The sequence below is a fragment of the Rhineura floridana genome, chromosome 1, assembly GCF_030035675.1.
Source record: "Rhineura floridana isolate rRhiFlo1 chromosome 1, rRhiFlo1.hap2, whole genome shotgun sequence".
Taxonomy (NCBI): Eukaryota; Metazoa; Chordata; class Lepidosauria; order Squamata; family Rhineuridae; genus Rhineura; species Rhineura floridana.
The window spans coordinates 209,550,317-209,563,021 of record NC_084480.1 but is presented as its reverse complement, the minus strand read 5'-3'; the positions used below and the strand labels follow the sequence as shown (position 1 = coordinate 209,563,021).

Sequence of the window (12,705 nt, the reverse complement as noted above, 5' to 3'; positions counted from 1 at the left end):
AAACTGCATTGAATGGCAGCATAAAGGAGCAGGAACCACACTACTCCCATAATATATGAATTGAGTTCCTGCCTGTAGCAGCAAAAAAAGAGATGTGCCTGCAATGTGTTGTGTGCTTTTCTTTTAGTTTGGGTTTGCTTCCATCGATATGGGAGATAATTTGACTCATGCTTGAATGAAAACATGTTTACAGATGAAGAAGAATCCAAAAGCAGCTGTTCAGGTTGTTATCCCCCAAACAGAAACAATGTGAATCCCAGACCGTGACAATCTCAGTGGTTCTAAGGCTGCTTCGTCCTGCCACTTCTTCCAACAGACCTATCAGCTAATTCTAATCTATTTTTTTTGGGGGGGGACCATTGTAATTGCTTTTGATTTCTCAGAAGCCCTCTCTGTCCCATGCGATTGGCCTGCCAAACAGATTTGTAGGTGGGTTTAGATAGAAGGAAGCATAATACTTTTAAAACCTTAAAACTCCTGATGCTTTTATTGTCTCATTTGCATGTAGTGCTAAGCCAAACCATTGCTTAGTGTGAACGAGCAACCATGCTAACACACAGGGAGAAAAGTGCAGCTGCTTGCTACTGCCACACTATTGAGACCTAAGCATGGTGCTTATCATTACATCTGAACCCAAGATCATGGTTTGTCTTCCTGAAACAAGCCACAAGCAACAAGAAGCCAAGAACAAACCTTGGTTACAACTCATGGCTTGTTTGGAATGAGCCAACCCATGAGCCCTTGTTCAGATGTAACATTAAGCCAAATAATGGCTTTGTTTGTAGCAGTACAGCAGGAGTGGCTGTCACATCACTAAGCCAAACCAGTTGTCATCTCATGCTGCTATCTCCCAATGTAATAAGAGGATGCTCAAGCAACTTCTATGAATAGTGCTACTATAGCATGATACACACTAGAGACTTGGAAAGCTATGTCTCGGCTTAAGTCTACTTCAGTTTGGAGGTGGAGACTCAAACAACTGAATGCTGCTCTGTACAGAACATCCTCACCACACAGAAAACAAGCATGTCAGGAAGAAAGGCTCAAGCCTAGCCTTCTCCCTTTATTGCTGTTTTTTCTATATGGAGCGAATTTTTGTATGGAGGAGCATTGCATTATATGAACTTAACTCTTGCCATTCGAAGTGGTCCAGGACCCATGAGTGAGAACTAGATTTGCCTAATACAAATGCAATTAATGAGGGGATACAGCACTAGTTTCTTCTGAACATGACAAGAATTTGTCTAGTATTAACCAAAAACATCTGCATCAACCTATATACCCATGCCAGGTTAGCCCTGCAGTTTAAATGAATTGGTTCTTCAGACAGGATTGCCACACAAGTGGGCTCAGCTAGACTACATTGTCAAAAATCTGAGCAGACCAACTACCACTTTGTGTGCTTGAATCTTTTCCCAAGACAAGTGTCTCTTGGCATAAACTAAAAAAACAAAGAAAACCAATCCATTTATGTACATTGTACATATCTTTCAGGAAAGAGCATTTCCCTTCACAGGCCACACCCTACTTGAAATAATGCCCGACACACTAAGGCAATTGACGTCATTGCCTTAGTGGCCCTGTCTGTGCAGGTTGGTGCTTGTGACTCACCGAGGAGCCTGAGGCAGAAAGCAACACAGAGAAGCTAGCCTTGGTCTTTTAAGTCCATGGTGTCAGTTATGACAAGTACCTAATTCTCTCTGAATGATCCTACTCATGGATATCAGGGAGTTAGCTGTTATCTTTCATAGCTGAACCTCTTGGGAAATGTATGGGATATACTGGGAGGATGAATTTTAAGGGGGGGGGAATGGAGCATCAATACTTGTCTACAAAGCTGTATCACAGATCTTAGCTCTTGACTTGCCCAAACATCACTGACCCCCATTGCTGAGGAGGCCTGCATTATGTGGGAAGATGGTGGTAGAGTGCTGTGGCTGTAATAATGATTGTGTCAGTTTAGACTGCAGGTGGAATTTCCCATTTTCTTTTAACACTCTCCCCTCTCTAAACTCCTCTACTAATAAGTGTCCTATTGTGATTTTCTCAGACAGCCTAACATGAAGGAGTTCTCTTTCCTTATGAGAACCAAATACAAAAGAGGCATTTAATTGGATTATGTCAAGCAAGATGAAAGGCCAAGAAAAATAAGGAAATTGAAACATGTGGCTGATAAAACTCTGAATGTTAAAGAATCATAAAGATTAAAGATACCACCTCCTCCACCTCATTTTAAAACATTGCTGACATTTGTGGGACTTTCTTTTATCTTTATTCCACTACACTTTGAAAAAGCTGTGCTGGAGCAGGTCAGAAGTACTGGTAAGACCATTCAACTAACAATGTTATAAAAAGGCTGTGCACACTTTCCTGACTGAAATGAAGGATCAGGGATGGCCTCTTACCTAGTTTATCTTACAGTAATGAGAGTGCACACTGGAGATTTATGGCAACTTTGTTAAAAATATGTAGGAAGAACATACTGGAAGCAAACAGATTCCTAAAGAAAATAGTGCAGCTACTTATCCTGCAATAGATTCCCACAAAACAATTATTGCAATCCATTCATCATCCCCCAGTTGCATCCCAGTTTTAGCTGCTTCTATTTCTCGGTCAGTGTCCAAATTCAAACTGCTGTTTTTCTGCCCCTCCCATCAGCAGAAGGCTATAACATAAGTCTAGAGATAATATTTCAGCCATTAAAGAATATTAAATCTCTTTGTTTAACCTGTGATCACCACTTAGGTAACATGCTGGGCACATCCATAGTAAAAGAACCATGCACAATAACCAAAGTGCAATCCTATACATGTCTACTCAAAAGTAAGCCCCAGTGAGTTCAATGGGACTCATTCCTAGGAAAGCACACATATGACTGCAGCCCAAACAGCCAAATTTGTAACAATATGTTCAATCCCTAATCACAATTGACTCACTTGGCTACAAAGGACTTACTACAAAAGTTCCTCAGATGTAGATAATGTCCATCTTGGCACCAAGCCCCAGTCAACAAACTAGCACAAGGGACTTAAAAGATTATTGACCTCTGTAAGTATATTTCCCCCCTAGAAGGAAAGCCTGAAGTTTGACTGGCTCGTTATGAACGCTGTTTTGTTTTTTGTTCCTTGTAGGTGATACTAACCACAAAAAGCCTCTCCTTGGATACCTGAATTTTGTCAAACAGTAATAACTACCTTGCAAACCAAAGGAAATCAAGCAGACAAATTAACCCACTGTGCCCAGACTTTGCCCTTCTTTCACACTGCATAGAGCAACTTCTTCTGCTGTTGTGCTTAATGTTTACCCATCTTTGAGTGTATATCCGGCTCCAGTAACAGGCAAGGAATAGGCTGTGGTTAGCTTGTTATGAGGCAAAGGCACTCTGTATGTCCCCAAATGCACTCCTCATTGTTACTTCTAGTATCACAAGGCTGAGTTCCTGGATTGAGGGCAGGCTAAAGCAGGGGTGGACAAACTTCAGGCTTCAAGGATTGGTTTTGCTTTTTTACTAGGGCTTCTAGGTCCACCACCTGGAGTCAGGGGCAGAATAATAGTTCAGAACTGGCAGACACCCAGTTGGAATTAAGAAACTGAGTTGCTGGGTGTGAGCACAGGCTCAGCCCAGGAATGTTTCCAGTATCAGAACTGAGCTCACAGTCCTCCCATCTCAAAACCCACTCTTGGTTCCTCCCAGTCAAGTTATCATTGTTTCAACTGCCTAATTTGTGTACCTGGTTATGGTGCCAGAAATCTACCAGCAGATCCCAATCTACCTTTGGGACTAAAGGGTAGAGTCCAAAGACATAAGGGGATGGTCTACTCAATGTCTTTCTTGTTAAAAGCATCTGTAACTTCCCTTGATCTACAGATTCTTGTGTGCAGCTGTGGGATGCCTGTTACAACATTTCAAGCTCTTTGCGTACTTACCCTTCAAAGAGATGGCTGATGCTGAGTTAGGAGGGGGCAATAAGGTAAAGACAGGATGATGCAGTCAAGTTCAAGAAGGCTGAGACATGCTGCCTTAAATCATGTGCTTGGGAGCTGCTAATAGAATACCTTGGTTCCGCCATGAAGTCTGTCAAGAAACTGGCATGAAGTGCTGCACATAATTTTACTGCCTACAAAAAGATGTATCTAATTGTTTAGCTCAACAGCAAATAACTAATTCAGATTTACAGATTATCCCTAGATAGCCCCACTGGTGTCTCTTCCTTAAGTTGTAACAGACGGGATCCTTTGGGGGATAGGTGGGAATTGGTTGATATTTTCCAGATGCAGATATCCACCTCCTGTGTCTCTCCAGGCGCAGAAAGAGTTTTAACATCCCAATAAATATAGTGCATGTATCATTTTAAATATATTAATATGTTTGTTAGACCTTTTTAAGTCTACAGGATTAAAAAGGAAACAACCCACAAGTCTCCCTCCACCTTCATTTTCCCCAGCCGTAAGGAGACCACAGACAGCTAAGTTCCTGCAAGTAGACTGAATTTCTTCTTGGTACAAAACATTGATGTTGGCTTTGCAATAGCTCATGCAAGACCCGTTCCTGACCTGTAAAGTGATTCCCACTGATTGCTTATGGCTGTGGAAGAATCCCACTGCTCTTGTCAGGGGGGCCCTGCAGTTGGGGTGAGACATGCCAGGGAATGTCAAGAAACAATGATGGGGGTATGAGGGATGTGTAGAGCTTGCTGGATCAGGCCAGTGGCCCATGTGGTCCAGCATCCTGTTCTCACAGTGGCCAGCCAGATGTCTGTGGGAAATCCACAAGCAGGACCTGAGTGCAAGAGCACTCTCCCCTCCTGAGGCTTCCGGCAACTGGTTTTCAGAAGCATACTGCCTCTGACTAGTGGCAGAGCATAGCCATCATGTCCAGTAGCCAGTGATAGCCTTATCTGCCATGAATTATCTGCTTTTAAAGACATCCAAGTTGCTGGCCATCATTGTACATCTTTTTGTACACCGCCCAGAGAGCCTCCGGGCTTAGGGCGGTATATAAATTAAATTAAATTAATTAAATAAATAAATAAATAGTCTCTTGTGGGAGTGAATTCCATCATTTAACTATATCCTGCATGAAGAAGTACTGTCTTTTGTCTATCCTAAATCTTCCAACATTCAACTGCACTGAATGTCCATGAGTTCTAGTGCCCAGAAAAACCTTTCTCTAGTTTTTCCATGCCATGCATAATTTTATACATTTCTATCATGTCACCTCTGACTCACCTTTTCTCTAAACTAAACAGCCCCAAATGCTGCAACCTTTCCTCATAGGGGAGTCATTCCATCCCCTTGATCATTCTGGTTGTGCAAAATGTGCCCTGGTTGGAGAGGAAAACACAGATAGCTTTTGCTCAGAAGCTAATAGAAACGTTTTGATGAGTTCTGAATTATGAACCTGCATGGCAGTTCTAATCATATGGACAGCTTGTCATTGATTTGCAATCTGCCCCACATTGGGGTCCTCTAGATATTTTGGACTACAACTCCCATTCTGGCCAGGGTTGATGGGAGCTGGAGCAACAACTGGAAGGTACCAAGTTTGTGATCTGTATGGTCTCCAGCAGTGATGTGAACCAAACATTACTAAGCTCCCCATCCCCAATTCCACAAGCAACACCATTAATAATTGTATACAGATAGGCAGGCAATTAGTTTTTCACACAACAGTACTTTCTCCAGTGAGGCAACCATATTGGTCTGTTGCAACAAAACAACCAAGTCGCATAGCACTTTAAAGACTAATAAACGGATTGAAATAATAAGCTTTTGTGGACCAGCAACCACTTTATCACTTAAAGCATCTAAGGGTCTGTATGTGTGTAAAATATTTATATTACACACATACACAAAGAAAAAATGCCATTTTACCAAGGGCAAAAAACACACACCATATAACAAAATGAATACAGAAGCCAATAAATTGTTGCAAGTAAGTAAATCCCAATATTAAGTCTGTGAAAATTGGCAGTTGATATGTAGTATGTTCCCCCATGTTACAGAGGCCCAACTGGCCTCAACTAGAATTTGGGCATTTAGTGTTGCTGGTCCTGTGCTACAATATGCTGTTCCAGCAAAGATTCAGCAGGCATTCTCGTTTTTTGACTCTTTTACTTTTTTTTGTGCTGACAGGCTTATATAGCTGTTTAAAATGTAATTTTGAGTAGCTAGACATTTTAATGATTGTTGTGTATTGCTTTTACATGCTTTTATGTTGTTGTACAACGCCCTGATGTTTTGCAAGAGGGCAGTATATAAATACTTGCATAAATAAAAATAAACGAATAGTACAACCCTCCTTATTGTTGGCAGGATACAAACAGCAAGCTTACCAAATTGTTACATGCACACCATGGCAAGTTATCCTTTTCTCAATAACAGTCTATACCCAGTGGTTTACTTTAAATCCTATCCCTGGTTCTCAACTTAAAACCCAGTATTAAGAAGCTTCAAACTTCCTTCCATGTAAAGAACACTACGCTTTAAGCATCTTCTTTGCAACTTGGTAAGAGAGGCAACATGTTGTTGCTTTGTTTTCTGCAAGGAAACCAGTAACGGTAGGATGTAAATGGTGTGTTTGGCTTGTTGGGAATGCCTCAGTTGCCCAGTGTGGTGGAACCACTTTGTTCTCTTCCACTCTTTGAGTCTCAGTTTTAGATTAATGTACAGTATTCTTTCCCACTGAGAGGCAGTTGTGCCCCTGATACAACTCAGCACCAGGAAGGAAAGCAGAGGAAGAGAAACAGCAGAGCCTGCTCTACCAACTAGAATAACTTCCTTTTCCAGGTTGGTCTTTCTTGGCTGTGTTTCCACCCCATCATGACTATGACCTGGTTACTAACTGCCTGAACATGCTTGTTTTCCTGTTCCTCTCTATCCATTTTTCTTTTTGTATTGTGTCTATTAGATTGCAAGACTGCGGTCAAGGATTGTGTTGCTTTTTTGATCTTTGTACAGTGTCTAGAAAATTTTAGGTGGTTTATAAATATCATCCTTTACTGATATAGCTTTAGAGCCTTTACAAAGTGATCAGATCAAACCTGTATGGATACTAGACCATCATCACTTGGCTATTAAGACTGGGTCATAGAATCATCCAGTGTTCTCCTTCCTCACCATGAGATATTCTGGAGTAAACTAGGATATGCACTTGCAAAACTCTTGGGAGGATTTTACTAGTCCTTAGCTAGTAGGTGTGATCCATTCCTTGCTAATGTAATTTTGGCATTACTTCTCTATGATGTAAGAGTGTGACCATTAGGATGGGCATACATTTGATGACAACACCCCATTATAAATACATTTCATCAAACTGAGTCCCACTGATTTCATCAGGCAATACTGTTAAGCAAGCAACTGTAGTACAGCAGTCTTAAATTTCTTACAGTTCAACAGTAAAAATAATACTTTTATTATAACAAAAAAGTTATATGCTTTACAATGGCAACTCCACATATTTATAATAATTTTTAAAAAATGAAATATTCTGATATGCATTTTGCCTGCTTCAAAGGCAGTGGCAAGCAAATACCCAGCTGGGAGAACAAAGCAGAATCTGAGAATACACCATTAGATTCTAACAATTCAGGACAAAATCTATCATGAACAAGATAACCCATCAGTTTAACATGTATATGAGTAGGGAAGATTTCTTACTTACTTTCCAAATGTATGGAGCACTTTCCTAATTGACATAGATCTAGGAGGCAGACAGATGGCCAAGCCTCTGAAGTACTGAATGATATATACCAGCAATCTGTCCAGTGTCATTGAATATGAAATGGGGAAGGAAAGGGGAATAAAAGGGGTGGCAAGGAAGGACTTCTTACATATCCAGCTATGTAGTAATCCAGGGGTAGCCAATGTGGTGCCCTCCAGATCTTGCTGGACTCCATCTTTGACTATTGGCCATACTGGCTGGGGCCAATGGGGATTGTAGTCCAACAACATCTGCAGAGAGCACCATGTTGGTTACCTCTGCTGTAACCCATTACCATACATACTTTGGCTAAACCAACACTGCAGACTATTTTCTAGTCTGTGACTTGCTGTTCTTTTGCTTAGTGTACTTTTAAGATGCATACTTACTTACAAGGAACAACTGGCACTGTATCTTTGGATTTGTAAGGAGTGTTCAGAACTAAGATTGCCAATGATCTCTTTCTGCATGGTGGTGCTCCACTCACCAGCTCTGATTTTTGAGAACTCCTTTATATGTGGTCTAAACCTAATCAAGGGGAACAAGTCTCCAAAGGAAGAGTCTTCTGTTGTGCTGGAGCAGGCACCAAGAATGCCTCTTGATATCCCCTGTGACTTGGAACACAGGTGTTGGTATAGCCAAGAAGGCACTCTTGGCTATCACGCAGCCCCTATCTATGAATGTTATTCAGAAATGCCACTGTGTTCAGTGCAACTTACTCCTAAGTAAGCGTGCATAAAATTGCAGTCTTAACTTCAGTAACACAACATGAGGAGAAGATCATCAGTTATGAAGACAGGGCAGTTTATTCAGTCCTAGTAGAGAAGTCTTGCTGCACCACCTTTGTATGGTGTCTCTCCAGAGGCTGGTAGAACGTCAAGATGGAAGATTCTCTGGTTTTCCCATTTTTCAGCAGTGCCATCTACATCCGTGGCTCAGCACCTTCAGGTGATAGAGCAAAATGATTAACCATAAATAGCTGGTTGGGCCATCTATTTTATTTACACTTAAGCTATTTCCACATCCAAGGCATAAATGTATCTTTAACAGTGGAATCCTATGCAAGTCTACTCAGAAGCAAGTTCTACTGAGGTAGGTACATATAGGATTGAAGCTTAAGTTTCTCTTCTACTGTTTGTTCCATATGCAAAATGCTATTCATTTGTGATTAAATGTGGAAGATAATTCAAATACATGTTGTAGCCAGAGTAGGGCTTTTACATTCTCAGTGGTTTAAAGCAAAGCTGATTTTACGTTTCACAAGAGAGAATATGTCCACAGGCTGATCATCCTTAAAGAACTTAAATCTTTGTAAATATGCTTAAAATTGTGCTTAGTAATCTTCCCTCCCTTCAAATTCCAGCTGCAGTTTCTCTATCAGAAAGATTCCTTCTTATCAGTCCAGGCTGACTCGAGCCTGGTAGATCTGTAACCTGATGTCACAAGTCACGAGATCAACTTAAAATAAAGCTCTTTGCTAACATAGTGTATTTGGTTTGGGGGTTGTTTTTTTTTGCTTGCCCAGGTATTTGGGAAGTTTTTCTTTGCAAGCAGGGGGAAATTCAGGTTGCTCTTTGCTGATATTTAGCTTAAGCCAAGAATTTGGATTTTAGCTAGGACGGCAGTATTTTTTTTATATCCCATTTGTATCTCATCCTCCTACCAACAAGATTAGGGCAACGTATATTGGGTTACAAACATATTAACATTACAACAACCTTGTTAGGCTGAGAGATAGTGACTGGCCCAAGGTCACCCAGTGAGCTTTGAGGCAGCGTAGAAAACTGAGCCTTTATCTCCCTAGTCAAGGGCCAAAACACTGGCTCATACACTAGGTATACACCTCTAAGCACAGGTAAGAAGGCCTTTCCCTCAATGCTATTGTCATCAAAACCATCCTGAGATATGGTTTTGGCATTTTGAAAGTCCTACTTCTGTGAATCTCTCACTTGCCAAAAGAGCAAAAGAAATTAAGCACCAGAGACATTAAGCATCACTGATTGGAAACAAAGCTTCCCAGACATAAGCACAGGGTGGTGGTGGTGGTGAAGGACTCCTACTATGCCCAATACACTCTACATCGTCCACCTTTTCTCTCTCTCAAGGGCCACATTCCCTAAGGAGTAATCTGTCAAGGCCACATAATAGTAGAAGGTGGGGCTATAGTTATACTAACTGCAATATATCGCAATAGACATAATAGTTATTATAGTATATATCGTGCTCTCTCCCTCATGCTCTTTCAGTGGGGATACAAGAATGGGGAAGGAGAGAAACAGAAGATTCAGGCAGTTCTAAATGCCACATAAGATCAGATCAAGGGCTGAATAGGGCCCCCAAGCCAGAGGCTACCCAGCCTTGCTCCAGCTAAAGGTTTAAGAATACACGAGTGTTCTGGAACTTATTGAATGACTTGGCAAGGGCCACAAACCTCTTGTGTGGCAGGGTGTGGAAATTATGACCTGGGTTCAAGTTATCAACTCTCATACTAGAGGTGGGCTCCTTTGGGAGGGGGAGGAAGGGTGGGATAATAAACAAAAATAAATAAAAGTATTTCCAGCATCAGTTTCCTCCACTTCTGTGAACCTCACAGAATTCATCTGTATTGCTGAACAAGGCTCAGCCCAGCATGCATATTACAGTGATTACATGGAGATTACTTGAAAAACTTCTGTGAGTACCCATCTTCATTGCTGCAATACGCATGGTCAGTCACTGCATTGTACTTCATAAGGAAACATGACATGCCACCAGAGATCATTCCCTCTAATAGCAGATAGCTGAGTGCCTATCAATTTGGAAGAAACACAGGGGCCATGCAAAAGTAAGGGCAGCAGCTTCTATGTAGCCCTAGGTTAGTTGCTGATGGTCTTGGAGGACCACTAAATGATTTTTGTGCCTGTTGTACCAATTGTTAATGTGCTGTACTAGATGCTGTATGATTTTTAATTGCATTTTCATTGCTTCTTTTATTTCTTATGTTGTGTTGTACTAGAATTTGCATTCCATAGAACTGAAGTTGAAATACAGTAAAATACATTGTAAGAAATAAAAGAAGCCATAAAATGCAATTAAATATAAATAAGAATATTTAACGTGGGCATATCACCACCTACATAAAGCTCATGGACCAGTGGGGGTCCACGAACCACAGTTTGGGATCCCTTGCCCTAGGTACACAGAAACGCATATGGTTGCGAGTTAAAAGAAAACGATGTTTTTAAAAAGCCCAGAAACTGCTTGCTAGGAACTTGTGAGCTGACAGAAATTGATGACAGTTGAGTCTACGGGAGAAAGAAGAGACAAAGAAGGGTTTAAAGAAACCAGTGGTCAAGCAAACTGTGCAAGTCTCTTAATTATGGCTTAGAACGGTTTGATATATGGCATGTTTGTGCACGGGGGTGTGAGAAGACATGCCCAAGCCCTTCACAGATTACAGTAAGTATCCTGGGGGTGAAGGGACACACCACGAAGTTACACATGCCCACTGAATTCTACAACGATGCTTCTTTCCCCTTTTCCATCTCCAGAACTACTATACAGGTATACAAAGGTCAGATTTGAGGTTGCAGATCCTGGGGGAAGAGGAAAAAAAGTTGGCGATGCACGGAAAAAGGGGAAATACAACATGATGCCCAGTTTTCCATATCATGACAGCAGGAACAAGTAATCACAAGGCAACTTTGGCCTCCGACAGAGATCTTAACAGGCTTCAGACCTCGTGGAACGCTACACAAACAGGAATAAACCTGAGCACATTTGCTATGTATGGTTGCTTGCCACCTCTTTACTACAGCACTAAACTTCTACCTGTAACACAAGTTACATGACATGCAAAAATTCAACAGGGGAAGATTTCCCCATCACTACCATCGCCATGCTAACAGAACTACACCTGTTGACTTGCTGCGCTGGAGGCAGATGTTAGAAGACAGGAACGTGCCAGGAAGAGAGGGTCAGCTCCGCCGTTACCTCCGGTAGCCTACTGCCTACAACAGGAACAGACCCACCTCGCGAAGTTCCTTATCCCGATGAGCAGCGCACCTCCTCCTCCGCTCGTTGTTGCTGTTGCTGGAGGTGGTGGCGAGACTAGGCCAAGGAGGAAAGGAGATTCCCGGCAGCTCCAGTTTCTGCCTCTTCCCCAGCAGGCTTAGCCGGGCGCTGCGTACGCGCACCACCATGCAAGTGCCGCTACCATCCAGCCTCTCGCCAACAGCGGAAGAGGACAAGGAAACTGCTCCCGTGAGGCGCTGGCGAGCATCAGCTCAGTAGCCCTAACCCGACTGCAGGAAGACAAGCGGCAGCGCCTTTGCTCAGTTCGTTCCGTGCGTGCAAAGCCTGAGCCCTGGGCGCGCGCTTCATCAAGAGAGAGAGAGAGGAGGCAGGTGAGCCAGAACGCGAGAAAGACGAGGAAGGGACACGTGGCTCTTGGAGGGGGTGGAGGACTGGTGGCGCACACGCCACCCACGCCTAAAGCGAGCGGGAAGACGAGAGAACACGATCCGAGCGTTTGCACAAGCTGGAGAATGACTGGCAAGGTTTACTCGGAAGTAAGTCTCCCATTGCGTTCAGTGAGACTTACAGCGCAATCCTGTGCGTGTTTATTGGGAAGCTTCCTCCCCAGTGACCGTCCTACTTCCAAGTAAAGGTTCTAGTCTCTAGCCAGTGTGCTTCGACTTGCACTTAGTTTAATTTCTGATCGCATGCGTAGTTACTCTCAAGTAAACCCTGCTGTTGTTCAGTGGGACTTTTAGGGTAGGATTCATAGGGCTGCAGCTTTGAACCTGTACGCAACTCAGTCCACTGGATTCAGGGGCGGCTTTACCTCACTCTGCAGGGAGGAATAAATGGATTATTTGGAAGAGAAAATCCCAATAGCTTTTAAGGGAACGCGTAATTTGCAGGTGACAGTTACAAAGAAAAACAACAGTGTTCGCCCTTCCCCATCACAACATAGAGGGGATTCCCCCCCCCGACTGACAACGATCTTAGTTTCTGTATCT

The 12,705-nt window shown here is 42.4% G+C and overlaps 1 long non-coding RNA gene across 1 annotated transcript; it reads right to left on the bottom strand.

The window, feature by feature from the left end:
* Nucleotides 1-7,390: 7,390 nt before the first annotated feature.
* Nucleotides 7,391-12,334, bottom strand: LOC133367349 (uncharacterized). The gene is made up of 2 exons (XR_009758567.1): nt 11,598-12,334; nt 7,391-8,644 (listed from the first exon to the last, which is right to left on the bottom strand). It is a non-coding gene; the product is annotated as an uncharacterized LOC133367349 (long non-coding RNA).
* Nucleotides 12,335-12,705: the final 371 nt, after the last annotated feature.